At 53.0% G+C, this 26,443-nt stretch overlaps 1 protein-coding gene and 4 long non-coding RNA genes across 8 annotated transcripts in view; 3 read left to right on the top strand and 2 right to left on the bottom strand.

The window, feature by feature from the left end:
• Positions 1–206: 206 nt before the first annotated feature.
• On the bottom strand, positions 207–13,002 carry LOC135328119 (uncharacterized). 2 transcript variants are annotated; one of them, XR_010388849.1, is made up of 3 exons: positions 12,838–13,002; positions 1,599–9,320; positions 207–751 (listed from the first exon to the last, which is right to left on the bottom strand). It is a non-coding gene; the product is annotated as an uncharacterized LOC135328119 (long non-coding RNA). The 2 variants fall into 2 exon arrangements; XR_010388850.1 differs by having other exon boundaries at positions 208–751; positions 1,599–9,214.
• LOC135328118 (uncharacterized) lies at positions 10,253–11,387 on the top strand. The gene is made up of 3 exons (XR_010388848.1): positions 10,253–10,485; positions 10,632–10,808; positions 10,919–11,387. It is a non-coding gene; the product is annotated as an uncharacterized LOC135328118 (long non-coding RNA).
• A 1,165-nt stretch (positions 13,003–14,167) lies between the features above and the next one.
• The window catches only part of LOC135328117 (uncharacterized), a 37,016-nt gene continuing 24,740 nt past the window's right edge, over positions 14,168–26,443 (bottom strand). Inside the window, exons 2-3 of the long non-coding RNA XR_010388847.1 lie at positions 18,457–18,531; positions 14,168–14,289 (exon numbers count right to left, since the gene is read on the bottom strand). This is a non-coding gene — a long non-coding RNA (uncharacterized LOC135328117). The remainder of the gene's footprint in view (positions 14,290–18,456; positions 18,532–26,443) is intronic.
• LOC135328116 (uncharacterized) lies at positions 14,176–16,605 on the top strand. Its single transcript, XR_010388846.1, has 3 exons — positions 14,176–14,286; positions 14,986–15,104; positions 15,902–16,605. It is a non-coding gene; the product is annotated as an uncharacterized LOC135328116 (long non-coding RNA).
• The window catches only part of ABCG2 (ATP binding cassette subfamily G member 2 (JR blood group)), a 28,549-nt gene continuing 22,851 nt past the window's right edge, over positions 20,746–26,443 (top strand). For 2 of the 3 annotated variants that reach the window (XM_064510388.1, XM_026102743.2), the window contains exon 1: positions 23,066–23,262. The gene's annotated coding sequence lies outside the window, so the exon portion shown is untranslated. Of the gene's footprint in view, positions 20,909–23,065; positions 23,263–26,443 lie in introns of those variants that run through there. The other variant, XM_064510387.1, reaches the window with a different exon arrangement.

Below are 26,443 nucleotides of genomic sequence, written 5' to 3'. Positions count from 1 at the left end.
GGTAAGTGTAAGACCTGGGAAAAAGGCATGGTGTGCTTACTTGATTGGGGTAGGTGACACATAGGTCTTGTTTCTGTTGCTGCTGTTTCTTCATCAGTTCATATAAATTTATAGGAAAGAGCATTTTGGGAGCAGAAGTCCTTAGGTTCAGCAGGTTTTCTGTCTTTTCTAGGTATTAGCAGTAGGCACATAGCATCGTGAGGTGATCAGATGTACCAGGGGTTGTATTTAATGAACTTGTCTGTGTTTCTTTATTTCAGGTGTAAAAGAGTTCCCCCAAAAAGTTGCTGGAAATGGAAACACTGCTTTACCTGTCTCAGCATCCAGGGCATTTGTGCTCAGCATGCCACCTCCTTGTCAAGCATCAGAGTATGTAATTTTTTGGACTACCTGAAGGATAAGGAGCTTTGCCCGATCCAGCTGACCACCAAGGAGTTCACTTGGCAGTTGAGTTCTGTGCTTTATTTCCTTTAAAACAACACGGTTGTTTTCATCTAGCAGTGATAGCAGTGGTTTTTTACAGTGTAGCTCTTCTTTCTCGCAGAACCCCGGTAAGGAGGAAACGCACCTTCCTTTGAAGAAGGATGGAGAAGGGGCTCCCCGAAGCAGAGTCCAACGTTGTGCTGACAGGATGGATGGGGCGGCTGCAGAGGTTTGTCGTGAAATGGGGAGTTTTCGCCCCCTGCTCGTCGGCTCCGGCCCAGCCCAGCCAAGGTGTCCGCCTCGGGTCTGTGATGCTCTCAGGAAGGTCCTGTGGCGTGTGAGAAATGAGTTTTGTGACTTCAATCCCTATTGCAATAGGCAGGTGCCCGTGTCAAAGGACTGCCAGCCTTGCTGGTTTGTTCAGTTGACGTGAAGAGTGGATTAACCTAATGTGAGAAGTCTTTGCAGAGCAAGATCAGGTATATTTGCCCAAAGCACCTCGAAGTGCTTGTCTCTAGAACTACCAGGACTCATCTGGAGCAGCTGTTAATGCTTTTCATAAGGAAACAGATGTGCACTGAAAAAAGCAGGGAGGACTGCAAACTTCCCCCGTCCTCACAGCTGCTTATCCACCCTCTGGCCCAGCGAGGTGCCAGTCCTGACTGTGGCTTCCCGAGGTTCCCACGAAACAAGAGAGAAAGGTTTTGGTGTTAGGCTGCAAAGCGGAGAGACTCAGACCCCCTGGCAGTGACCCTCTGCTCTGTGCAATGCTGCTGTGCTGTGGAGAGGGGTCAGGGTCACGCAGTGCCTATTTTTATCCAGATTTCTTCATGCAAATCTGTGTTTTAGGAAAATACTCTTTGAGGAGGAGAGAGAATTAAAAGTAGTCTTTGTATTTCAAAATAACTGATGTTGAAAGTAGGAGAGAGGCAACTAGTTTTTAATTGAACCACTTACTGTAAAGGCTGTCTTGCAGGATTAGACGCTTGGACTACAGAGTTGTAAAGAGCAAGCCACCCAGGCTGATGGGCAAAATTACCAGGTTTTCATTAAGGAAGAAATACAGTTTAGGTGTGGACAAGTGTGTGTATATATATATGGGGATCAAAGAGCCACAGAAATTATTACTATATTTAAATTATTATTATAGTTATTATAATGGGAACTTACTGTACCTAGCAAATCCTGCCTTGTTTAGCATTTTCCTTAGATCAGAAGTCAGAAAGTGAAGATCAGGTGGATTCATGGCTCTGTCTGTATGTTGTGCACCATTTGATGTGTCCCGTGTCCTTACGGCAAGGCTTCAGGCTCTTCCTGAGAGACTCTGTCCTCCTCTCCGGATGCTCCGCTGAGCAGAACCAGCGCATCCCCTTCCCACAAGTGCTCTTTTCTTGTCTCGACTGGCAACGGGTGCTGCCAGACATGGAGAGAAATAGCTTCTTTAAAGATGTGTTAGATAAAAGGTTTCTGAGATGACCTCTTTTTCAGACTTCATGCATTTCACTGGGAGCTAAGCTTTTCACCTGCTCTTTGAAAAACCAGACGCCTAAGACTTGGAAACGCTTTGGCAAACATGGAGGAACACGGCTTAAAGCTGTGCTGTCATTTGAAGTGGGAAAAAAAATACGAGTGTTGCTCTTTATGTTGTGGCAGAGAAAGTGGAGCTGCTGAGATGATGTGATGGGTGGTCTTCCTCTTCAGTTTTATGCTCCTGCAAGGAAATACAAGGTACGTTGCAAGCGCGTACTCGCAGCATCCGCCAAAGGATAAAATCTTTTCCAGCAGCAGCCCCAAATCCCGGAGACTGAGGTGAGGATGGGTGTCAGCCACGAGCCGGAGCTGCGCTCCAAAGGGAAGGGGCTGCCTTCCACAGCCAGAGGACGAAAGAAAGAAAGAGTAGTAGCGGAGCAGCTTGTCAAGGACAGAGTCGTGGCTTTCGTTGCTTCTAGTTTTCCCACCCTGAATAACTTTTTCTCCCAACAGACTGCAGCCAAAACGAGCAGCAGACACTAATCCAGGCAGTCCAGGAACGACGGGTCAGACGACAAGTGGATGCCGGTTCGTCCGCTGTGGAGAGGCGCAGAGAAGAGTCCCTGCCGCAGGTACGATGGCCCTAAACTAAACGCCCCTCCTGCCTCCCCCCCTTCCTCAGACAGCTGTTCATCTCTCTTGGTTGCGGGATTTCGTGACATATGAGCCACGGCTCCCTTCACTGAGAGCCTGTGGTTCAGTTCCCCTGGAAAGGCTGTAACTGCAGCCTTTGAAATGTCACGGTAAAACACTGCCAGCATTGCAGGTAACGAAGAAGCGTTGCCGCGTGAGGCAAAGCAGGGTCTGCCAGGCACCAGAGAAGGGGAGAGAATTAAACCCTTGAAACAGTCTGAGTGAACTGTGACACAAAAGGAGAGGGCTTTTCGTAAGACGCTGGAGTACTTCATCGATAAATACAGTTTTATTTTTAGATAGACTAGAGGAACTCAGTGCAGAATGAATGTGGTTATGCAGCCTAAGCAAACATGGGCGTACTGGGTCCACTTGATGGTGCCATGTTGACGTATTTGTGGAAGGAAACTGATGTATACAGTGAGAAGAGCAGATAATATGTCTAGTTAGATGAAGGACCTAAGCAGCAGGCATGGAAATCACATCCCAGAGACATTGCAGCATTCGTCACTAGGTGCTGCTTTGCAGTGATCTATCCTTATTGCAAAAATCTTTTCCGTTAGGAGCTCTCGCAGATCAAGGCCTCTAGGTAGCTGTGTCCTCTCCCAGTGGCAGAACACTGCTGTTCTTGCTTTTTAAATGCTCCAAGTCCTCTGGTTTGGCCTCAACCTTTTCTTCAATGAATTAACAGGAGTATTACCCCCAGCCCTGAACCCAGTGCAGCTTCCAAACGAGTACTCTGAAGTCTGCATCTTTCTGAGCCGTGAGGTGTGCTCTCTTTCCCATAGGCTGTGCAGACGGAAGGAAGGTGGATTTACAGATAGGCTGAAGAAGCACCTAATTTCTGGAGGTGATCACATGCCTGAGGTACAGGCTGTCAAAGAGAAGCTAGTCCTGACTTGGCCCTTATTTTTTAAATGGTGAAAAAGCAGATGGTGGTGGTCTGGTTTTTTTAGTGCCCTTGAAAACAGGGACTGCAGCTGCAGCCTTTGTATAATACAGGAACACTTAACCCTGGAGAAGGTAACAGGCAGCTGCTAATTCATCCTCAATGGAAGTTCATTGTTTTACGTGAAAGGAAAACGTTAGTGACTGTCAGAGGACCAAATCAGGAGCAAGGCATGCTCTGTAAACTGCAATTTTCCACCAGGTTTTCTACACAGGCAGCAAATACTGTTTTTCTGTGGGTGTGATGTGGATGCTGGGAGAGGAAAAGCCAAAACCTGGCTATGTTTCTCCCCCAGGTGTGTGAGCTGTGTCCTCCAGTACCAGGTTTTGCTCCTGACAACTAGCCTGTGATGGAAACACGAGGAGGGAGGCCAAGCAGCATAAACGCATGCTTTTATTTTATTTTATTCTAGGTGAAAAGCCCGGTGAGCCTCTGCGCGTGGAGAAGTGAATCAGGCTGCCCGGCCTTAAAAAGCGTGGCGGGGGCGGAAGGGCAGGTGCCGACCTGAGCGCTCCCCGCTCGGAGCAGCGGCTCTGGACGGACGGCGGAGGCCGAGCAGGACGCGCTGCTGGTGAGGGGCTGCTGCCAGGGCGCAAGGTGCTGCGTGCCCGGCCTGGCAGTGCTGCCCTGCCCGCCGCTGCCTGTGCCCTGCCCGGCCCGGCCGGGGCTGCAGCTGGCGGTGGTGGTGCAGGCCGGGACCGGGAGCCGTCGGCGGGGTTTTGGCCGGAGCACGGCAGCTCCTTCCCGCCTCTGTCCGGCACGGAGGAAACGGCGCGGAGAGGCCTCCGGGCGGCTGCGAGCAGAGGACGAAGCTTCTGCCGGCTCTGCGGGGCCCAGCGGTGAGCACAGAGGTCCCCGCGCACCGGCAGGTCCCGGCCCGCGTCTGCCGGGCTCCGCTCCGAGCCTGGAAAGCAGCAATCTCGGGATGCTGCGGGAGCTGAGCTCACTCACGTAGTGGCAGTGAGTACGGTACCTGCTCGATCTGTGCTGCTGGAGTCCGCAGCTGGTTAGAACTGCAAATCCTTCTGTATCGTCGGGGTAATGCTGGCACAGCAATGATTTAATAGCTGGATGTGAACCAAAAGTGTATTTTCAGCAGACGAGTTTCCCCGCAGGAATGTCAGCGGTTTGCCGTGACGAGCAGCCCAGGTTGGTGGTGTTTCCTGCAGGCTTTCTCTTGGGCTTCAGGGACCAGGAAAAACCTGCCTCCATGGGACTGTTTCTCCCTCTGCGATTCCACCCTACGTTAAAGCACCGTCTCACAGGTAACCCCTCTGTGAACACCTTGGGTTGTCTCATTACTTCTGCCAACTGCTTCAGTTCTTAAATTAACAGATCAAATTGCATGGCTGAAATTTCACAAATGAATTGTGTCTTCAATGTGAATGCACTCGCCTTCTTGTCGCAGCTGAAGGCACGTACACTTAACAGGTGCAACTTTGGGTGGTGGTAAAGTTAAAAGCTGTTAATGTGCAATCAGGAAATGACTACTGAAGGTTTTTCTTTGGCCTGTCTTTTTGGGATATGGTTTGGCTTAAAAAGAAAAACAACAAAAAGCACAAGAAAACCCCCAAAATAGTAGTTTCCTAATGCATGTGCAAAAGGGCATTTCGTTGGCAGAAGTGCCCCAGCAGTAAAAGGGATTGCACCGTTTTTCAGAGGTGCAAGTTTGCCTTGTAAGCCTTATGTCTACAGAAATATTTTGGACTCCGTAATCCATTTGTTCAGAACCCTGTACCAACTTATGTCTGTGTGAGGAATGGAAGGATTCACATTTCCTTGCCAGGACGATGCTGTCTTCCCATTCCTGAGCTGATTGTGGGAGGAGGGAAAGGAGGAAAGAAAGCTGGACCAGGTGGTAGCTCATGTCCTGCACGTGCCAAAAAACTTGGTGTGAGATGACCTGAGACTCTCAATTCAGCTGCCTCCATGTAAACAAAGAGCCCTCGAAATAAAAAAATCATGCACTTTAATCTGTTTTACTGATGCTGTATTCCACAGGCGCGTATATCGCGCAGCTCACGTCCAGCCTTTTACAAAGACTGCAACTTTTAGTAGAGCAGCTGTGTTATGCAGCTGTTGTTTTTGCAGTGGTTTCTTCTCCATTTTTTATTGACAGAGAGGAACCGCTCTAGGATTGCTCTTCAGCCAAAAGCATGTTTTGAAAAAAAAAATGTGCCGTGTATGGTATTGCTTCTGGTCCAACAAGGTTGTCATGAAAAGCAGATGATGGCTGCGTAACGAGTTGGGAAGCCTGTCTGTTTTCATTGGCTTCAAAAGGGCTTTGAGCATTCAGGTGGTATTTCAGCAGTCAAAACAGTGCTTCTTTTTTAGGGCAGAATAGATTTTCCTTATGCAAAACCAGAATAGGTTTTTCGGTGCTGTTTTAGTTGCAATAGAGAGAATAGATTTTTGTAATATGACTGAAGAATCATTTAAAATGCTCTAGACCAGAGAACAGACTATAGGCTGTAGGTGTCCAGCTGAACCTTCCTTATGCTGCCTCTGCAGCCTGTTGTGGTTTCCGCCTTTTAGATTACGTGTTCAAGTAATTTTGCACGGAAGTTTTTGAACAAGAGAGGAACAGGCAGGATTTTAACTCTCTCAACTCTTTTGGAGACAGGATAGTCTGTTCCCAATTCCTTCTCTTGCACGCTTTTCAGACATGGTGTGCAGAAAGCTGGTGGAAAAGGCACCCAAACTATTTCTGCGAGGGGTTACAAAGCAGCAGCAGTTTGTTCCCGTGCTCTTGCCTTCATTAATGGCTGGTACATGTAAACAAGGATAGTAGATTGCACCGGTGGGTGGGGAGGGGATGCTGCTCAAACCAGCATCAGTGATGTTACAAAACAGTCAACAAACTGTTTGTCTCAGCCCTCTCCTTCCATCACTCCAGTTTTTTTTCCCCGTCTTTTATCAAGTTTTCAATGAAACCTCCATGGTATAGCTCGGAACACCTCGGAGGACTTCATGTGTAGTGTTTCAGATATAAACCCGTTCAGGTCCTATCTGTTGACAGCTGTGGAGTTAAACAGGTCGGCATTCCTGGCTGAGGTAACCCTTGCTCTTTTTCTCTTTGTGGGTGACTAGAAATTGTCACTGACTAATCACAACCTGCGGTGATAAGTTGGACCTTCTCTTTACAGCAAAGAAGAGACTTAGTTTTTAACCTCAGGACAGCTGGTGTTTGTGAGTAGTCTCAGAGATCCGGTGCAGACCAGGCGCTTGGACTTTTACCACGAACTTAAAAAAAAATGACCTGCTGCAAGAGGGAGAGATGCCCTTGCCTGTTGCGAGAGTGCCTTTACTTGTTCTGCACTCGTTAGCTGCATGTCTTGCTTTTCACTGTAAACGGAAAGCCATCCTGACCTTCTGCTGGCATCAGTACCGTAGCTGTCCTGGAGGTGGTGGTGGGGAGGCAGGCAGGGTACTGAGTCCTTGACCCTTTCCTTTGGGCTTGGAAATGGTGAGCTCAAGATGAGGTTGGTGTTTATACAGGCTTCATTCACCTCACCCCCTAAAATCTCTTTAGACTTTAAATAGACTTTAAATTTTTTCTGTGGAGGGATCTGTGCATTAAACATAACTGTGCTGGAAGTCCAAGGTATTTTAAGGCCGACTTAAGTTTTATGGACTCAGGTTTAACTGAAGAGAAGGCTCTGAAAGCTGCTCTGTCCTCTCTCGGTTTAGGATGGTTGGTGTTTTTGGCTCGGTAGCTCGTGTCAGTCTGTGATGCCTTTGTGGCAGTGACTGACGAGTGCCTTTCGGAGAGTGCTTACGTGGTCCCTGTTTGCCTCCAGGACAGCGTGGCAGCGATCTGAGCTGTGCGTCTAACCTGACTGCTGGAATCCAGGTGAGGGGATGTGCTTTTTTCATTTTCCTTTGTTTTGTGGGGTTGGTTGGTTGCTTTGCTTGGCTAGTTGGTTCTTTGCGTGCACGTGTCATCAGTGTGGCAAACATCTCACTCTGGAGAGGCTTTTAAACCTGGAAGATTTCCGGAACAGAATTGTACCGGCCTTTGGAGCCGCCTCTTGTCTCGCCCTTTCTGCCCGTCCTCCTCTGTTTGAGGAGGGTATTCTGTTCCAAGCTGAGGAAAGGCTTGTGGCTGACTGCTTTTGCTGTCACGACCAGTAGCACTGCAGTGGCAGAAAGAGGCCCATGTCCTTCTCCTTTGGAGCTCTAGGAGCGAACGGAGACAATGTCATCTTTTCCGGAGTTGTTCTCAAGGCTCCGGTAGGTTGAGATTTGTGGCATAACTTGCTCCCAGGCTGAGCACTCCTTTAGTCTTTGAATTAGCTGCTGCTTGGACTGTAGCTGGCAGCTCTTTACAGGAACCTTGTGCTGCTGCTAATGGTTACAGTATTTTGGCAGAGCCCAGGTTTGCAGAAGTGCTCACATATTTGAGCAGCGCCAGAGAGCACTGAGGCAGTTTTTCCCTGTGAAAGGGGGTGGTACTGGTTAGAAAGCAACTAATGAGATGAGCTGCTTTTTGGTTAGGTATAGAGAAAGTATTTACGTGGGAGGTGAGAAGTTCAGTGGACTGCAAAGCGGTTTTCTGTTATAACAAGATCTAGAAGAGGGACATCAGTGACTTAGCAAAGTTTTGCTCTGGTTGGGGTAGGGGAAGAGTATTTAACCCTGACAGCAGTAAGAGTCTGAGCAGTGGAGGATCAAAACGTCTTGAGTTTTTCTTCAGAGGTGTAATTTTTAATGCAGTAAAGATGTGTGAGTAAAAGATGGTGGTGATCTTATGAGCCAGAAGGAGGTATGATGATTTTTCCAGCTGATTCTTGGAGTTGAAGTACTGATTCTAGAAATGTTTGAAAGACAAGGTAATGCCTAGCCGAATAGAGCACAAGCGATAGGAGGACTGAGACACTTATTTGGTGCATAACACCTGGGTGTTTCATGTCTTTTTTCCCTCTCAGGGGTTCTCCAGTTGCAACTGTCAGTTGCCTTGAGTCCTCGAAGGAAAACAAGGGAGCTGCTTAACACGAACTGCTTTTCGGCGGCAGTCTGATAGACTGAGCTTATAACCATTGTCCTTGTGTAATCTTACTCGGAAGCTCGTGTTCATCTTGTAGCTTCTATGGATTATTTTGGTTTTCCAAGATAAGAACCAAGCACAGCAGCAGCTGCTGGACTGTTGTACCAAAAATGGATTTTGAAAAAGGTTGGAAATTGCTTCAGTAACCAACAGGCTGCTTGGAAATAGTTTTGAAAATTCCATCTGTCTCTTCTTCAGAATACCTTTAAAAGCATTTTTTGCTTGCAAAAGTTTGATTTAGATGTTCTTGTTCCTGAGAATTTCCAGGTTGTCCTCTGTACATCGTGACCTTGACATAACGAAAGTTGAGGAGGAATCTCAGCGGGTAGTCTGTAGAAACTGTTGTTTCAGGTGGCTTTTTTGTATCAGAAATGCGCTTCTGAAGGCTTTTGTTTGGTTTTCCTCTTGCTTTTCAGTAGCTGCCTTACACTTCTCCAGCACTAGAAAAAGAATCCTTCAGGGGCTCGAATAGAAAATGTGATTTCTCCATCTCTTCATGTTTGTCTTGGACTCCCTGCTAATCCTTCAACTTTGAGCTTGGCATGAGGAAGCTTTATTTGATCTATGGGGGCAGAGGGGGTTTAGCCAGGTCAAGGGATTCTTGAATTATGGGGCGTCGGAGGTCTCAATGCCTGGTCAAACACAGAAAGTTCACTTTAGCGGTGCATTTGGGGAAAAGTCCTGATTCAGAGATGTTTGCTTTACACCTTTCAGTAGACAAAATTGAACACTGCAGTCCTGGATTGGTACAGAGGAATTGATAGAGGTGAAAAAAATATATTTCTAAACACAAACACATTGACATGGATGCATATCTTCCCGAGTTTGTCTTGTGCATGCCACTTACCTGTCTTGCCTGATTTTGGGGTTTTTTTTAGTTTTTAACTGGGGCTTTTCTTTAATACACGGTGATTAATAATGGGTGTTTTCCTCCTATTTCAGCCGAAAACTAAACCCAAAGCTCAGTCTCAGCCTCCTCACGTACGTGAACAGCGTCCAAGGGAAAGACCAGGTTTTCCACCCCGAGGACCTAGACCAGGTAACGTGGATCGGTTTGTGTCCCTGCTTGGGGCTAGTTAGTGAGATGGGTCTCCTCGAATGGTCTGGCCTGTAACTGTGGCTGTACTTGGCTGATTATGAACTGTCTGTCCCTACTGTCTTCAACCGGAAATGGGGAAATACGATTTGTAGTCCACACTGAGATGAGCTGTTGCAAAGATTCGGGGTTATCTCTAAGCTTCTGTTCTTTTGAATCGTTTATTAATAGTCAGGCCACTTGTTTGCATGGCTGAATACCCTTCAGGTGGCTTGATGCAGTTGGGAAAAGCCGGTTTTCAAATCTATTGGGTTTTTTTGAGTGAGCCCTAACTTTTGCTGACTCTTGGGAATGAGAGCTCTTACATGCCTGTCCTTATGGCCTGTAGTGCTCTTTGTTTTGGCCGAAAACCTTCCCCCAGGCTGCTGCTGTGCTCTGCCCGGGGAGGCTGCGGCAGGGCCGCGGTGTCTGTGCCACAGCCCCAGTGCTGAGCGTGGGGGGCCGCGGGGCGCCCGGCGGGGTGGGCACGGCCGAGCCGGGTGCCTGGGGGTGGCTCGTGGTGGTGCTGGGCATCTCCTGAAATGTCCTTCACTATTTTTTTTTCTTTTTTCGGTTTTTTTACTTTTCCAGGGACAGAGGAGCCCCAGCAGTGCTGTCTGGGACGGCCAGTGCAAATGCCGCAGCTTCACCCCAGCACTCCACTCGCCTCCCTCCTGCCCCGCGCGTGGCCCCACTCCTGGCTGGGGACGACCTGCCTGCGCCCGCCTGGCTCCGGGAAACCCTGCTGGGAGCACCGCGCGGGCTCCTTGCAGCGCTGGCTCCCAACAGCTCAGCTCCAGCTCCAGCGGTGCCCCGACCTGCGCCCGGGTGAGGCTGCGCTGGGGAATGGCCCCGTTGTGGGGCCTGCGGTGGCTTGTGGTGGTGCTGGGCCTCTCCTGAAACACCCTTCATGTCTTTGGGGTTTTTTTTTTATTTTGTTTTGTTCTCTTTTTATTTTCTTTTGACATTTCCAGGGACAGAGGAGCCCCAGCAGTGCTGTCTGGGACGGCCAGTGCCAACGCCCCCGCGTCGCCCCAGCGCTGGCTCCGGGACGCTGCCGCCTGCGCGCAGAGCCTGGGACAGCGTGTCCGGCAGCAGGGGCTGCGTCCCGGCCCCTCTCACCCCCGCGGGCACCTCGGAGGCGCTTCCTGGTGAGCCGGGGGACGTTTCCCCCGGTGCCTTCTCCCTGAGGAGCCTGGGGGGTTGTGTCCCTGGTGAGTAACAGCTCCAGCCTCGCTGCCTGTCTCTGTGTCCTGGCCAGGGGCTGCCGACACCGCGCGACGGCCTCGCGCCTCCTTTCTGCGCTCCGCAGCGAAGCCGGGAGCACCGCGAGGTTTGTTTCCTCCCGGACAGGAGCCGCCCGGCTCCCTGCTCGCAGCAGGACGATGCCTCCGCTCGCCTCCCTCCCGCCCTGCGCGGGGCCCCGCTCCTGGCTGGGGACGACCTGCCTGCGCCCGCCTGGCTCTGGGCCTCCTTGGGAGCCTGCTGGGAGCACAGCGGGGGCTCCTCGCAGCTCAGCTCCGGCTCCTTAGGGCTCGGCCTCATGACAGCAGTGGTGGTGACTGACAAGGTCGTAAATCAATCACTGTCACAGCTTGCGTATTAATATCATAGTTCAGTATTCCATACATATTGCACAGTTAGTTTATTAACAGTGTACATACTCCATGCACACATTGAATAAAGAGTCCCAGTCTTGTACAAATGGGGAATAAACAGGGGAACTGGAAGACGGTGTCTGCTCGTGTTTCCTCCCCGAAAAGCGCCTTTCGCTCCAGAGACTATCTCAGACGCGAGGTTCGGCCTGGTGCATGCCAGCCTCCCTGCTGCCGGGGCACCCGCGCATGGACCCCCACCTCCGGTGAGGGTCCAGGGGCCCTGCCCACCCCCCTCCCACCACCCAGCCCAACCACCCTCCCACCCCTCCCACCCTCCCACCACCCACAAACAGGCCCCCTTGGCCTCTGGTTCTGGGGCTGAAAACAGATGGCTGAGTCTCTGTTTTCAAGTCCCAAAAACGCAGGACTTAGCCTCACTTTTTGAGCTCAAAAACCCAAGACCAGGCCTCCACTTTCAAGCCCCCAAAATGCAGGACTTAGTCTCTCTTTTTGAGCTCAAAACCCCCAGACCAGGCCTCTCCCTCCCAGCCCCCAGCACCTGCTTTCTGAGGCCCGGAAATGCAGGACTGAGAAAGGGAAGCTAAACCCTGCCTTCTTGCAGCTCAACCACAGGTCTGGGGGCTGTTTAGGGGCTCAGAAATGGACTCTGAGCCCCAACAGCAGCCCCCTGGACCCACCTTTGAGCCCCAAAACCACAGGACTTGGCTTCCCTTTCCAAGCCCCACACCTGACCCCCATCCTGCTTCTCCAGCCCCAAAACAGCCCCCTGAACCTGTTCTCCAGCACCAAAGCCCAGGACTAAGCCCCCTTTCTGAGCTCTGAGACCAGCCCCAGCAGCCTGGGTTGAGCCCCAGACCCGCAGGACCAGCCTCCATTTCGGAGCCCCCAAAGGAGCCCCCGGGGCCTGTCTGGGAGCACCAGACACGCAGGACTCAGCCTCCACCCCCCAGCGCTGCGGTTCTGGTGCTCCCAGACAGGCCCCGGGGGCTCCTTTGGGGGCTCTGAAGTGGAGGCTGAGCCCCCCAAACCCCCCTTCGCCCCCCCCAGCTCCCAGCCCTGCACCACCCCCATTTCCAGCCCCGCAGCAGCGCCCCGAGCCCCTTTCGCAGCCCCCAGGCACCAGCCCTCCCCTCCCGGCCCCAGCGGGGGTTTGGGGGGGGGGGGGGATGAGCCCCCCGGCCCCGCGCGGGTCGGGCCGTGCCGGGCCCCTGGGCCGGGGGGACCCTCCGCTCCCCGCAGGCAGGGCCCAGCCCCGCGGCGCTGGGCAGCCCGGGCCGGGCGGGCGCTGGGCTCCGGCCCCTCGGGCTTCACTGCACCGCGCCGGCCCCCACCGGCCCCGCAGCCCGAACCCGGCCGAGCGCGGCTGCTCCCCCCCCCCACCGCGGGGCCTGGGCCGAGCTGGCAGCGGGCAGCACCCGGCGGCGGCACCGACGGGAGGGCACCGGGCCGGGCCCGCAGCTGCCTCTGGGCCCGCAGCTGCCTCTCGCCCCGCAGCCGCCTCGCCCGGCCGGGCAGAGCCCCCCGCCCCGACCACGGCCCCGGCCGGGCCCGCACCGCTTACCTGGGGCCGGGCCGCCCGGCCGGGGCAGCGCTCGCTGCCGCCACCGCCCCGCCGCCTCCGGGCTGCGGCGAGCGGGAGCCCCGCGCCGGGGAGGGGGCGGCCCGGGGGCCCCAGACACCCAGCGCCGCCGCCGCTGCTCGCCCAAGACTGTGGGAGCCGGAGCGGCCGCGCAGGCGCCGGGAAGGGGCCGCCCGGGACCGCCCCGCCCCTGGCCCCGCCCACAACCCCGCCCCGCCCGCTGCTCCGGCCCCGCCCCCGGGTCAGTCTCTGGCCCCGCCCCCGCCTCCGCCCCGCCTCCGACTCTGGCCCCGCCCCCGGCCCCGCCCCCTTCAGCCCCGGGACAGCGGCCCCGGCCGGAGCCCCGGGGACCCGGCGGCCAACGGGGGCGGCGGGGGGCGAAGCGGCTCCCGGGCCCCGGCGCAGAAACGCCCCGCTGCTGCGGCAGGTTCCCGGCGAGGTTTATTTCAGCGCCGCCGCGGGGGCTGCTCGAGGCCGGTGTCCCGGAGGAGCCGAGCGGCCGCCTGCTGCACCCGCGGGTCCCCGTCGCTCCGCAGCACCCGCAGAGCTGCAACGGCACCGGCACCGGCGTCAGGGCCGCACCCGGCACCGGCCCGGCCGCTGGGTCAGCGACCGCTGCGGTGCCGGGGCCCAAACTGCCCCTGGGGCGACGCGGGACGCGCTGTCCTCGGCCGCAAAACACCCCCCCCCCCCCGCCGCCCCGCCGCAAGCGGGTCACCTCGGCTTTAACTGCCTGGGTCGTGGGGGCCGCCTGGGTTTGGCCCAGCAGGGTCCGTGTCACCAGACGCAGACCAGCCCCAGGATCAGGCTGCTTCCCCAGACGCAGGGGCACAGCGCTGCCCTTCCTGGAGCCCGGCCTCCCGCCCGGGTCTGGCGGGCGGCAGAGGGACACGGGCTGCCCCGGCCCCGGCACAGCCCGACACGGCTCACGGCGAGAGCTTCGGCTTCCTACCTCGCTGCCGGGAGGCCGCGACGTCGGGCTCCTCCTCTCCGTCCTCGCCCCCGGCTCTCCCCCGGCTCTCGGCCCGGCCCGGCAGTGTCGCCCGCGGCCGCCAGGCGGAGCCCAAGTGCGCCCGGCCCGCAGCGCCGCCCCGCAGCAGCAGCAGGCGGTGCCCGAGGCCCCGCCCCGCCCCCTTCCCTCCCATTTAAGCGCCGCCCGGTTCCGCTTCCTCTTTCTTCTTGAGCGGTCGCAGTCGGAGCTGCTCTCTGCTCCCCTCTCCGTGGGGTCGGTCTTGCCGGCCCGGCCCGCTCCCGTCCCCCTGCGCTGGCGGTGCCGCTGCTCCCGGTTCTGCCTGCCGGCTCCTGCCGTGCCCGGAGCTTCGCTCTGTGTCCTGGGACTTCTCGCTGCTGGGGCGGCCCCTGGACCTGCTGCCGGTTCCCCTAGTCCCGCTGCCACCTGGTCGTTGCCTGTTTTCCACCTTCCTCGCCCAGGTCCTGCAGGGAAGGGGCCAAGTCAGAGCCTGCTCTGGGCACCCGGTGCTTCCTGGGGCTGAGGTGCACTCAGCCGTGCTGCGGGCACGTGGCTGCCCCCGGGACAGGCCTGTCCCCCACGATGCTGGTGGCGGGTGGTTGCAGCTGCCACTTGCCCCACATGCGCTCTGGGGTTGTGGTGTCTGTGGTCACCGCGCAGGGAGCCCTGATGACGCTCGCTGCCATGGGCCCAAATTGTCCCGGTGCAGCAGGGACCCTGGTGATGCCATCAGGTGCTGCAAGATGGATGCCTTAAAAGCAGGGTTTGCTCTCAGTAACCTGGTTTTGCTGCCTCCGGGGAGCAGCATGGGAGGAGGGTGTCCTGGCTGCCTGGGTCCCAGCTGCTTGCTGACAGCCTCCTCCCCATAGCCGGCATCAGGGGCAGCTGGGGGAGCAGAAAGCAGATCCCTGGCTGGGCTCCTGGTGCCTCTGGCAGCCTCGGTAATTCAGGGGGAAGGGAGGGTGCTCACACCAGGGCACCCCAGACATGGCATCTCCCCGGGGTGCCCCTGCAGGGGTGTGTGGAGAAGGGGGTGGCTCTGGTCTCAGTGCAGAGTGGTTGGGCCCTGAGGTGGAAACTCATCCCTGGACACAGGAGCCATGTCCTTGCTGTGGTTCTGCTGCTGTGTCCTCACCGGGGAGGGGCTTTTGTCAGCACAGGTGATGCTGTGGAGGTGCAACAAGGAGACAGAAAGGCTCAGCTGTGAGCCTCCATGAGGAGCACCGACACCCACCAGGTGAGGAGCATTGGCGGATGCAGGAGCTGCAGGAGATCGTGGGTGAGTGCCCAGGCTCTGTGACTGAACACATCGAAGCCTCGCTGTGACATCGGGGCCTGTGCTGAGGGACCCAGTGGGGCGTCACCGCTGGCCAGAGGCCCAGCAGTGCCTAAGGGGTCTCCAAGGACCCCGGAGCCCAGGGGTTTGTCAGGGCTGTTGTTTAGGGGGAAAACAAACAAAAAAAAATATCTCATTTTGGATTGTAGCATCAGTTTGTGCTTGTTGTCCTGTGGCAGGGAGCAGTCTGAGGGTCACTAGCGGCTGCAGTGCCCGTCCCCCCGGCAGGGCTCCCCACGGGGCGGCTGCCTCCCCGGGCCGCGGCAGGGTTGGGTCCAGGGGCTGTGGCTGCGTGGGCTCAAAGGCTGCCTCTGTCCCTGAAGCCCCAGGACTGAGTGCAGGGGCTGGGTGGCACCCGGCACGTGGACACAGCTGAACCGGGTGATGCCCGGGGTTCAGCACCAGTCTGTCTGCATGGCCGGGCAGCACCAGGGCCGTGCAGCGTGGGGGGACTGTCCCCCTGCTGCTGGGGCTCTCCCAAGGGCAGGGGCAGTGCTGGCCCCGGCGATGGTGAGTGGCGAAGGGCAGCCGCCACGCGCTCCATCTCCTCCGTGTGATGGCTGCGCTTGAGCAGAGCTGCCTGGGCTGGGAAATGGCCCCGACTGTCCGTGCATGGTACAAAATGTTCTTATGAGGGGAGGAAATGCCTGCGGGAGGGAGGGTGGCGTGGGGGGAGCTGGGGCACAGGCAGCGCTGCGTTAAATCCTCTGCCCGATGGGTTTGTGCCTTGCGTTGCGCAGGACAGGTCGCTGTGCCGGGAGTTCAGGAAAGCTGTGACGACCAGCACTGCCCTGGGAGCTGCTGCTGCCGGTGACGGTCTCAACCTGCGCCCAGTCAGCGTCGGCGCTGGAGCTGCGCTTCCTGGTGAGCCGGGGGACGTTTTCCCCCGGTGCCTTCTCCCTGAGGAGCCTGGGGGCTTGTGTCCCTGGTGAGTAACAGCTCCAGCCTCGCTGCCTGTCTCTGTGTCCTGGCCAGGGGCTGCCGACACCGCGCGACGGCCTCGCGCCTCCTTTCTGCGCTCCGCAGCGAAGCCGGGAGCACCACGAGGTTTGTTTCCTCCCGGACAGGAGCCGCCCGGCTCCCTGCTCGCAGCAGGACGATGCCTCCGCTCGCCTCCCTCCCGCCCTGCGCGGGGCCCCGCTCCTGGCTGGGGACGACCTGCCTGCGCCCGCCTGGCTCTGGGCCTCCTTGGGAGCCTGCTGGGAGCACAGCGGGGGCTCCTCGCAGCTCAGCTCCGGCTCCTTAGGGCTCGGCCTCATGACAGCAGTGGTGGTGACTGACAAGGTCGTAAATCAATCACTGTCACAGCTTGCATATTAATATCATAGTTCAGTATTCCATACATACTGCACAGTTAGTTTATTAACAGTGTACATACTCCATGCACACATTGAATAAAGAGTCCAAGTCTTGTACAAATGGGGAATAAACAGGGGAACTGGAAGACGGTGTCTGCTCGTGTTTCCTCCCCAAAAAGCGCTTTCGCGCCAGAGACTATCTCAGACGCGAGGTTCGGCCTGGTGCATGCCAGCCTCCCTGCTGCCGGGACGCCCGCGCGTGGACCCCCACCTCCGGTGAGGGTCCAGGGGCCCTGCCCACCCCCCTCCCACCACCCAGCCCAACCACCCTCCCACCCCTCTCACCCTCCCACCACCCACAAACAGGCCCCCTTGGCCTCTGGTTCTGGGGCTGAAAACAGATGGCTGAGTCTCTGCTTTCAAGTTCCAAAAACGCAGGACTTAGCCTCTGGTTTTGAGCTCAGAAACACAGGACTTAGCCTCTGGTTTTGAGCTCAGAAACACAGGACTTAGTCTCTGGCTTTTAGCTCAGAAACAGCCCCCTGGACCAGTTTTCAAGCCCCAGAAACACAGGACTTAGTCTCTGTTTTTGAGCTCAAAAACCCAAGACCTGGCCTCTGTCTCCAAGCCCCCAGCATCTGCTTTCTGAGGCCCAGAAATGCAGGACTGAGAAAGGGAAGCTAAACCCTGCCTTCTTGCAGCTCAACCACAGGTCTGGGGGCTGTTTAGGGGCTCAGAAATGGACTCTGAGCCCCAACAGCAGCCCCCTGGACCCACCTTTGAGCCCCAAAACCACAGGACTTAGCTTCCCTTTCTAAGCCCCACATCTGACCCCCATCCTGTTTCTCCAGCCCCAAAGCAGCCCACTGAACCAGTTTTCAAGACACAAAAATGCAGGATTTAACCTCCATTTCTGAGCCCCCAAAACAGCCCACTGAGCCTGTGTTTGAGCACCAAAAATGCAGAACTTAGCCCCTGTTTTTGCCCCCCCCACCCCCCCCAACTGATGACATAGCCTGTTTTCAAGCACCAGAAATGCAGGACTTAATCCCCATTTCTGAGCTCTGAAACCAGTTCAATGAATCTGGTTTTGAGCGCCAAAAATGCAGGACTTAACCTCCATTTCTGAGCCACAAAACAGCCTACGGAGTTGTTTTTGAGCACCAAAAACACAGGACCTAGCCCCTGTTTCTGAGCTCTCAAACCAGTCCAATTAATCTGTTTTCAAGCCCCACAAAAACAGGACTCAGCCGCCATTTCGGAGCCCCCCCCAAACCACCCCTTTATCCTCTGTTTTAACATTCCCAGAGCTGCAGGACCCCAGTTTCTGAGCCCCAGCGCAGCACTCTGAGTCTGTTTGAGGCCCCAGGAGGGTGTTGGGGGGGGGGGGGCACCCCAGCCCCTGTGCATGTCGGGCTGTGCTTGGGAACTGGGCCGGGGGGACCCTCCCTGCAGGCAGGCGGTTGCTGGGCTCCAGCCCTTCAGGCTTTATTTCACTCTGTCAGCAGCGACCGTCCTTGCGGCCCAGACCCCCGAGGCCCGGGGCAGCCTATTGCTTCGCCACCTCTGCGTGGGGCACAGCCGAGGCAGGCAAGAAGGGCTTTTCTCCTCCCGCAGCCCTGGTGCCGTCCGCGCTCAGAGGCAGCCGCAAGCAGAGCAGTAACTGCAGGGGCTGCACTGTCCGGGAGCCTCGAGGAACAGCGGCTGCTGCCCCAAACCCACGCTGACACGCCGCTACAGCAGTGGTGTGAGTTCCCCGGCCTCAGCAGCTGAGCAAGCAGGCAGGGAGCGGGGTCCCAGTCCCACTGCCTGTGGCCGGCCAGAGGGCAGGAGCGACGTGCACCCCCCAGGCAGAGGCTGCGCATGGCCCCGCAGACCCCAGGTCCCACAGCCCCTTCCCTGCTGCGCGACAGCAGCTCCCCCCCCCATGGGGACACTCCAGCCCCTGCCCCCCGCCGCCCCAGGGAGCACTAGCCCCTTCCCCCAGCACCACTTACCTGCACGCCCGCGGCGGCGCCAGCCCCGAGCCGGGAGGGGAACGTCCGTCCGGCGGCCGCACGGTCTCCTGGGAGCTGCAGGAAAGCAAGAGCCTTGCTGGGGCCTTGGAAGCCCCTTCCTCCTTCCACCCCGCCGCGACCGCAGCCCGTCGCCTCTGTGCCCCCCCGCCTTGGCCTCCGCAGCGCGCTCTCCCGGGCACGGCACAGCCGGCGGCCGCCTCGCCTCGCCCACGCCGCCCCCGCCGCGAGCCGCCCCGGCAGCGCCGCCCGGCGGCCGGGAGGGGGCACAGCTGCCTCGGGGCCAGCGTTTACCTGCCGCCGCCCGCCCCCGCGGCGCCGAGGCCGGGAGAAGCAACCGCAGCACCGTCCTGCGGAGGCACCCGTTAATAACGACGATGCAGTCTCCTCCGTCTATATCCCTGGGGACACAGCAGGGTTTCTGTCCTGCCCACGAAGGCCATAAACCCGGAAAGGCGCAGTGACACCACTGCTAGGAGCAGGCCACAGCCCCTGCAGTGTTTCAGCAGTGCAGGCCAGGCCTCGGCCGGCTTCGCCAGGACTGATCACGGCGTGCCGGCGCTGCCTGAGCTCCTTCGCCTGTGACAGCAATCGGCCGTTATTCTGCGCTCACAGAGCTACCCGTAACGCTAGTGTCAAACCAGAGGGTGCGAGAGTCCAAAGCCCTCAAAAGCGCAGGCACCGGGTGAGACCAAAGCACCAAAAAAGGGGCGACGACTGCTCCCCAGAGGAACGGCACCCTGCGGGCTGGCACGGCCAGGCTCAGGGAGAACGACGAGGACCCGCGACAGCCGTCCAGCACCGGAAAATGCACCACGCACAGAGGAAAACGCAGGCGGCACGTGGAGCTGGGGACCAAGGAAGAAGGCGCAAGGAAGGGGACTGTGCCTCTCTGCTTATAGTCCAGCTTGTAGAAGAGAAAGAGCCTTCTGCAGAAATGTCCTGCTGCTGCTGCTTTGTCCACAGGCTTTCCCCCCACGTGCTGCGACACTCACGCGCAAAGGCAAGAAGGCTCACAGGAATTTAGCCGTGGAAAGGAAATATGTCAGTCCCAGTCCTAAGACCAGTACATGCTAGAACGTGATGGAACAGCAATAAATGAGTGTAAAACTTCTGGATGCATCTATGAAGCTGTCTCTGTTCTTCTACCCATTTGTATTAGTGACCTTTCACAGTCAGTACAGTAACTGCCCCAACAACCAGGACACCAAGGCCAGCATAACCGATGGGGTTGCTAGGTGCAGTCAGTTTTACCTGCGTGTGTGTTAGCTGAGTCTGCCCTTCCGGGGATTATTGTGTTCATCCGCAAGAGAATAGGAGTCTTAAATCATTCCACAGGTATGTTAGTTTTCAAAACTACGCTAAGCTCTGCTCTAAAAAGCAAAAATAAGACACTTGTAAGACCAAAGGACCACAGGGCTGCTCACAGGTGTAATACTAAACCAGGATTTAAGACGAGGTAACACATCAATGAACTCCAGCAGCAGGGAAGCTGCTGAGACATCTGCAAGTAGTGTAAAACGTGCAGTGTTAATGTTATGGTGTGCTAACTGGTCCTCTTCCCGAACGTGGGTAAAACCATTCACTGTGTGAATGCCGAGCTTTATCAAGGCCAGGCCCTTCATCTAGATTTCAGTGCCAACAGGACTGGCAGAAGGATCTCCTGGGAGATTTGGATCTGATGCCAAGCTGAGGTACTGTAATGTACCATGCCAGTTTGATCCACAGCCCAGGAGTGATTCCTGATTAACATCACATCAGGTAAAATTAGAATTAGGCTCCGCAGCCCTTCCTAGTGTTCACCACTTCAAGTCTTTTTTTAATAGCAGTTAGTCATGGAAAATACATTCCTCTCCTCCTCTTCCTACTGAATTATTCCTCTTTTTAACATTGCCTCCAAATGCTGGGGTAAAGGCACAGAATACTCTTCACTTCTTTAAATGGACACAGATTCGGACCCAGTAATCACACAATTGCTACCCTGCTGACTGCAGGCCAGGTTGCACGGATTCCAACTTCTGTCCAAGTGGACAGATTCCTGGAGTAACCTTTTGTCAGGTTTAATATTAAACAGCACATGAAGACAGCTGAAAGCTGTCCTGAAACAGTCTGATAAGGCTATACCCTACCTGTGATTTATAAGAAGATCTCAAGCTTTATATATTGTGAACCAAGCAAAGATCAATTACATGATAAGGGTGTGCCATAGCATCTGGCAGAGCACAACACAGTAGGCTGAAAGGTCAAACTCCCTGTTTAATTAGTTACTAATACTCAGTGTTTTCACGATATTGTCACAGGTTTGCCTTGAGGTAGATTTTTATGGGTGTCTTTATGAATGTCACGCATTCTCATCAGACAAATAAACAAGCCTGGGCTTTTTAGGGCTCCACAGGCAGCTGCCACGGAAGGCATGGCTTGGAAAGACAGTAAGGTAAGAAGACTTTGTATTAGGGTTGAAGATCCTTCAGCAATCAAATCAGTACTTTTGCCATGAACTTCAGTGGGAGCGGGTGTCAAGCCCTCTTCCTGTACATGAGGTCTGGGTTCATCTAATGTGTCGTGATCCTGTTATGTAGTTGTAACGTGCCCCACGGGATGGTAGGGTCCATATCGGCACACTCTGATGACAGCTCTGGTAATCAAATGTCTTATTAGAGTGAGTCCTGATGGGATCAGAAAATAAGCAACAGAGAAAACTTCATAGTGAGATTAAATTAAAAAACCCCCAAAACTTAGAAACAGAGGCAAAATACTTCTCACTCAGTATTGCAGATAGCAATGCAAACATGAACAGTGGCTTTTCTTTAGATAATCTATTCTACAATGTGCCATTTCTGCCAACAGGGCTAAATGTGCATTGACTCACTCAAAAATGATCTAGAGGATCATTTGTGGACCTGTGTCCACAAGATTTTATATAAAAAGAGTCCTATCAGATTTCAAAGCTATTGCAAATATCTGTGAGAACAAAACAAATGTCATCTCCATTTTTTTTTTGTTTTAGCATGAAAGTGCCAGTCACCTTAAAAGCTGATAGCCTCCTCTGAGTGAATCCTATGCAAACACTCCAGTTTTTGCTACCCAACTTGCTTTGGAATAGCTCAGATCTGATACTACAAAAGATCTGCTGAGGTTTCTGGAGATAAGCTCCCTGAATGAAATAACACTATTTTTGTATCTATTTGGTCATATGAGCGCCTTGTCAAGTACTGCTGGGACTAGCCTGTAATCTTCATTAGCTGTTAGGATGCTTAAAAGTCTTGTATAAATATACTACAGAGTTAATTACATTTAAATGAGCAATAAAAGAAAGACTAAGAGAGCCTAGAGCCTAGAAGTCTGGTTCCTGAATGATGAGACACTTATCCATCCCAGGTATCCACCTACCTAAAAAAGCCGGCGTTCTGATGTTCTGAAGCAGACTGCTCTTGCAGAGCAGTGCTCGTCAGTTAGGATAATGACAGCATAAAGCTCAAGCTTTTAACTGGAAAAGGTCTGTAACGTGCTTTTCTGTGTCCCTCTGCCAAGGAGGAGGATTTTGACCAAATGGATTATTGTTCTTGTCAAAGACCTGGCAGAGTCCTTCAGCAGGATGGTGCCCGGGATGCCAGCAAAGTGACAGAAACCCAGCTGAATTAAAGCAGGGAGTTTCTCTGAGCTGTCCCAGAGCCAGGCTGACTTAACCTTTGAGGTTACTGGACTCAGAAGCTACAGCCATCCTGCTAAATAAAACAAGCACAGGGAACAAATCAGCAGACTGTGCTGCTGACCGTGAGCGTGACTTAAACTGTTAGCACGACCTGGAAGCTGTGGCCCATGCTGCCTCGCGCTCTTTGGGACAATGTCCAGGCCCAGCCTGGGAGACAGTATGTGCCGGGGCCAATTCTACTATATAGTATAGACAGGGCTGCATCAGGTTTGTGTCCCCCCATTTTACCCAGGGGTGACATCTGAAACTACCCCAGCAGGATTTACCCCTTAAGTAACCCTACAGACCCTCACAACGCACCCCATATCATAAATTACATGGCCTTGGTGTTATCCTATGGAAATGCCGCTGCGATGGGGGACACCACTGGCTTCGCTTTATTTCAGATATTTTGAACTGAGGAAAAACGTACAAAAATACTAACTGACTTAAGGCCATGGGGCATTACATGGGGCCAGGAGGAGACCCAGGGCTAAGTGCTGTGTGGCAAAAATGTAGCCAATCCTTTGGCCTGGGCAGAGGAGGAGGACTACTGGAGCTGTGCTTAGTTTTGGCTAGTTTTGGGGAGAACGCCTCGCGACAAGCTGCGCCTTGTCCCACACGCCATGCTGCCATTCCTCAGGCCCTGTTGGGTGGATCCCTATGCACAGTTGGCCTCAGTGGCCTTTGGGAATCCCTGGCAGGCTGAGATGCGATACCATATGCAAAAGTCACTCCGGGCAGTGCGTTTTGCTTGCGGTGGACCCTGCGGAGGTGCTGCCCTGCTGTTCACTTATGCCATGCTCTGCTGAAAGAGCAGCGAGGTGAAAGGGCTGCCTGGCGCTGGCCCTGCCCTCTCCAGGGGAGCCTCGCGCTCCCCCAGCACGGCAGAGCAGAGCCCGGAGGCTCCTCCCGGCCACGGGGAGGGGGCAAAACTGAGCTCCCTGCTCCCGGCTTCGCAGCAAATGTGATGACACCGCCGGGGCTGCCTTTCCCCGCGAGCCGAACCAGCGGTTGGGACTACGCCTCTCCGCACAACGGCCTTCTCCCCCCTCCACTGCCTCTGCCATCTCCTCGGCACTGAGCACGAGCTGCTGGTGAGTGAAGCAGCAGCGGCACTGCAGCCCTGCTGTCGAGAGATATTTAATTCCCTTTAACGGCTTGCTTCCTTGTCCGTGCGGTACATTAGCAAACGCGTACTCTGCCACCACAAAGGCGATTCTGCAGCTGTTTTTTGCCGACAGCAAAGGGTGACATCACAAAACACTCGCCTACCTTTTCCTAGCTTTTCAGGTAATTTTACAGAGTAATTTGGCACGAAATTCATGAAAATACATTTCATAAATGGGGGAAGAAAGCTTCACGTCTTAAAATCAGTAAAGAAGTGAACAGTCAGAATATTTTGCAGGAACTACCATATTATTAAGAGTTTGCCTGCGCATGTTGATGCAGCGCAGGTAACACACGTGCAAACGCCTGTACACGCGCAGCGCTGCCTGCTCAGTCCCAATTAACACACAGTGCTCTTTTCACAGAAGGTAGGTTACAAATCCGTAGTAAATCGGTTGCCAATTAACTTACAGATTGCCTGAATCGCATTATCCTCATTTGCTCAAATGGTTTTAATTTCCCGTGAATGCTCCTGCGAAAGACAACTGTGTTGCCCTGGAGTGACAGTACAGCGCTGTACTGCCCTCCCTGTATTCCCACATGCCTTCAGCGGGCAGTCTGCACCTCTTCAAAAGCATCGTATTCAAAAAAAAAAAATTACGCTTACAACTTACTGGAATTGGTATTTATCCAAAATCTAAAATGCATATCTATAATACTTTACTGTTTCAGCTAGCAGCAGATTTCAAGACTAAGCTTTGTCCCCCTTATAAATATGGGAAATAATAGTTTATCTAATAGCGGTGTATCTGGCATGTTCAAGTATGCCGAAAAAAAGAGGTTCTTTTTCTAAAGGGCTTCACCCAGTTTCCGTTAGAAAACTTTGCGGAAAGTTGCTTGGGGCTCTAAAACTCTTTCTCCCTAAGTAATTTCAATTCTCTCTTGAGAGGTAAAATACTTAGAATAACTGGTTGGATTTTCAAAAATCAACTAAAATGCACTGCTGAATTTTGCCATTTGAAATTTTACTACTGATCTACAAGTTTTTTCCTTTTGAAAGCAGCAATCTCTCCAGTGCCGAGAGCTTTGCAGGAAGATTGGTAGGAATGAGTATCACTTATCTTTTTATATGTACAAAATACCTTAAGTATTCTTAGTAAAACAAATAGTTTTACTAAAATTGCTTGAAAGATTCCGTATATGACATTGCTGTGGCTCAAGTAGGTTTAGAGCAATGTAACTCTACTGTATATCTTGTTTTTTTACTATTGTATATGAGGGACAAATAAGACTTTGGACTTTCCAAGTCTGGGTAGAATACACAGAAAAGTGAGTATAGCGAGGATTTTGTACTCTTTGGATCGAAACAGTGGGCAAAGAGATTTGATAGTATATTTTAAGAGAGCAGTTTTAGTTCACACTTAGCAAAAGGTTAAATCTCATGATCCAATACTTCACAGTTTTCCAAAGGCGCTATTTTGTCCTCTGACATGATAATATTATGAGAGATTACAGACACTGAATGTCTCCTTTGAAAGATGGTAAAGGAAAAGGCTTTTACTTGTGGATAGCTTTAGTGAGAATAAAATGGTTAAAGATTAAAGAAGAGTAATGAGCTACCTTGAAGACTAAAGGGCCATTCCCTTTTAAGTGGCTGAAACGTCAGCCATCACAAACAATATCACCACAGAAATTAATATGACGTGAATATTTGCAAGCTGTGTGCTTAATTTACAAGATTCAGGCTGGAGCACATCACATGAAGAAACATTATTTAGCATGTTTGGATTACAAAGTTTGAAAATGTTTGTTATTTGTTTATCCTTTTGGCTATGGAAATTAAGAAATTAAGATATTAAATTAAGAAATTAAATTAAGATACTAAGTTAAGAAATACTACCAAACCACTTAAGCAATTTATGAGACTGAAGATCTCCGAAGAAAAGGTTTTTCTATTAGGCTTTAACTGAAATCAATGCTGAAATCATCAGCAATAAAAATACTTCAAGATGATCTGGGAAAACAAATGCAGTGTGTAAAGTTCCCTAAGAGTTCTTCAATTTTATATTTAACCAATGCAAAAATAATGTATTTTACCCACAGTTGATGTGATGTGGATATGAAACACTTGGTTTATCATATTAGCAAATACCTGAATCCTGCAGCTTAAAGCATTTTGATCAGGTACCACCGATATGTTGGTACTTTCAAAACAACAACAGTACACATTTTCATTGACTCTGCTGGTCATTTCCAATCTAAAGTAGATATTTATATACAATATATTCATTTGCCATGAATTCTAGGCAACTTCATTTCAGGAGTTTTAATTTGCATACACGTTGATATGATTAACATTTTTCATGGCTATTTCTTTGTCCTGCACATGTTCTGACTTACATGTTTCATAACTATATCTCATATTAAACTTGATAAATATTTTTTAAACAAGAACTAGAGTTATATTTAAAAAATCAAATTTTAAGGAGCAATGACAAACAGCTAACAATTTCACTAGCTTTAAAGGAGCATGCTCCCATCTTGCTATGGTTCAGTTTACTGATAGATCAGAAATGGGAAGATTTGTTCATAAAATACCGAAATGTGTATTTCACAGTGAGTACTTATCCCTCCTCTGCCACAGCAACAAAAAAGGTCTCCAAAAAAGAAAAGCACATTAAAAGCCTAATTCTGGAACACAGCAGTTATTTCTGCTGATAGCACTTCATCGTCTTTTAGCGTACTATTAGCTGAGATCCTGTTAGAAGACTCTTCATGCCTGGAGGTTTTCAAGATTCAACCAGGCAAAGCCATGGCTGACCTGAGCTAGTATTGGCGATAGTCCCACTTGAAGCAAGAAGTAGGATTATGTGACTACCAGGCATCCCTTGCAACCAACATTTCCAGAATCCTGTAATTTTACCATCCCAAAGAGCTGCCATAATGTAATGTAAGGCTCACTTGAGAAGAGATGTAGGTAACACAGTTTTCACACAGTGACCGATAGCTATTCATATTTTACGCAAATGAATATTTGTAATAATTTCTAATTTCATTCCGTGATGGATTCCAGAGCTCTGAAAGTGTACGACATTTTCAGTAAAAAACAAAAATTTGAAATAGAATTTTTTGAAATTGAATTTTGAAATTGATAAATGGTATGCCCAC

Source organism: Dromaius novaehollandiae, chromosome 4 (assembly GCF_036370855.1).
Source record: "Dromaius novaehollandiae isolate bDroNov1 chromosome 4, bDroNov1.hap1, whole genome shotgun sequence".
Lineage (NCBI taxonomy): Eukaryota > Metazoa > Chordata > Aves > Casuariiformes > Dromaiidae > Dromaius > Dromaius novaehollandiae.
Note: the sequence above shows the minus strand (reverse complement) of the source record. Positions and strands in the feature narration are given on the sequence as shown.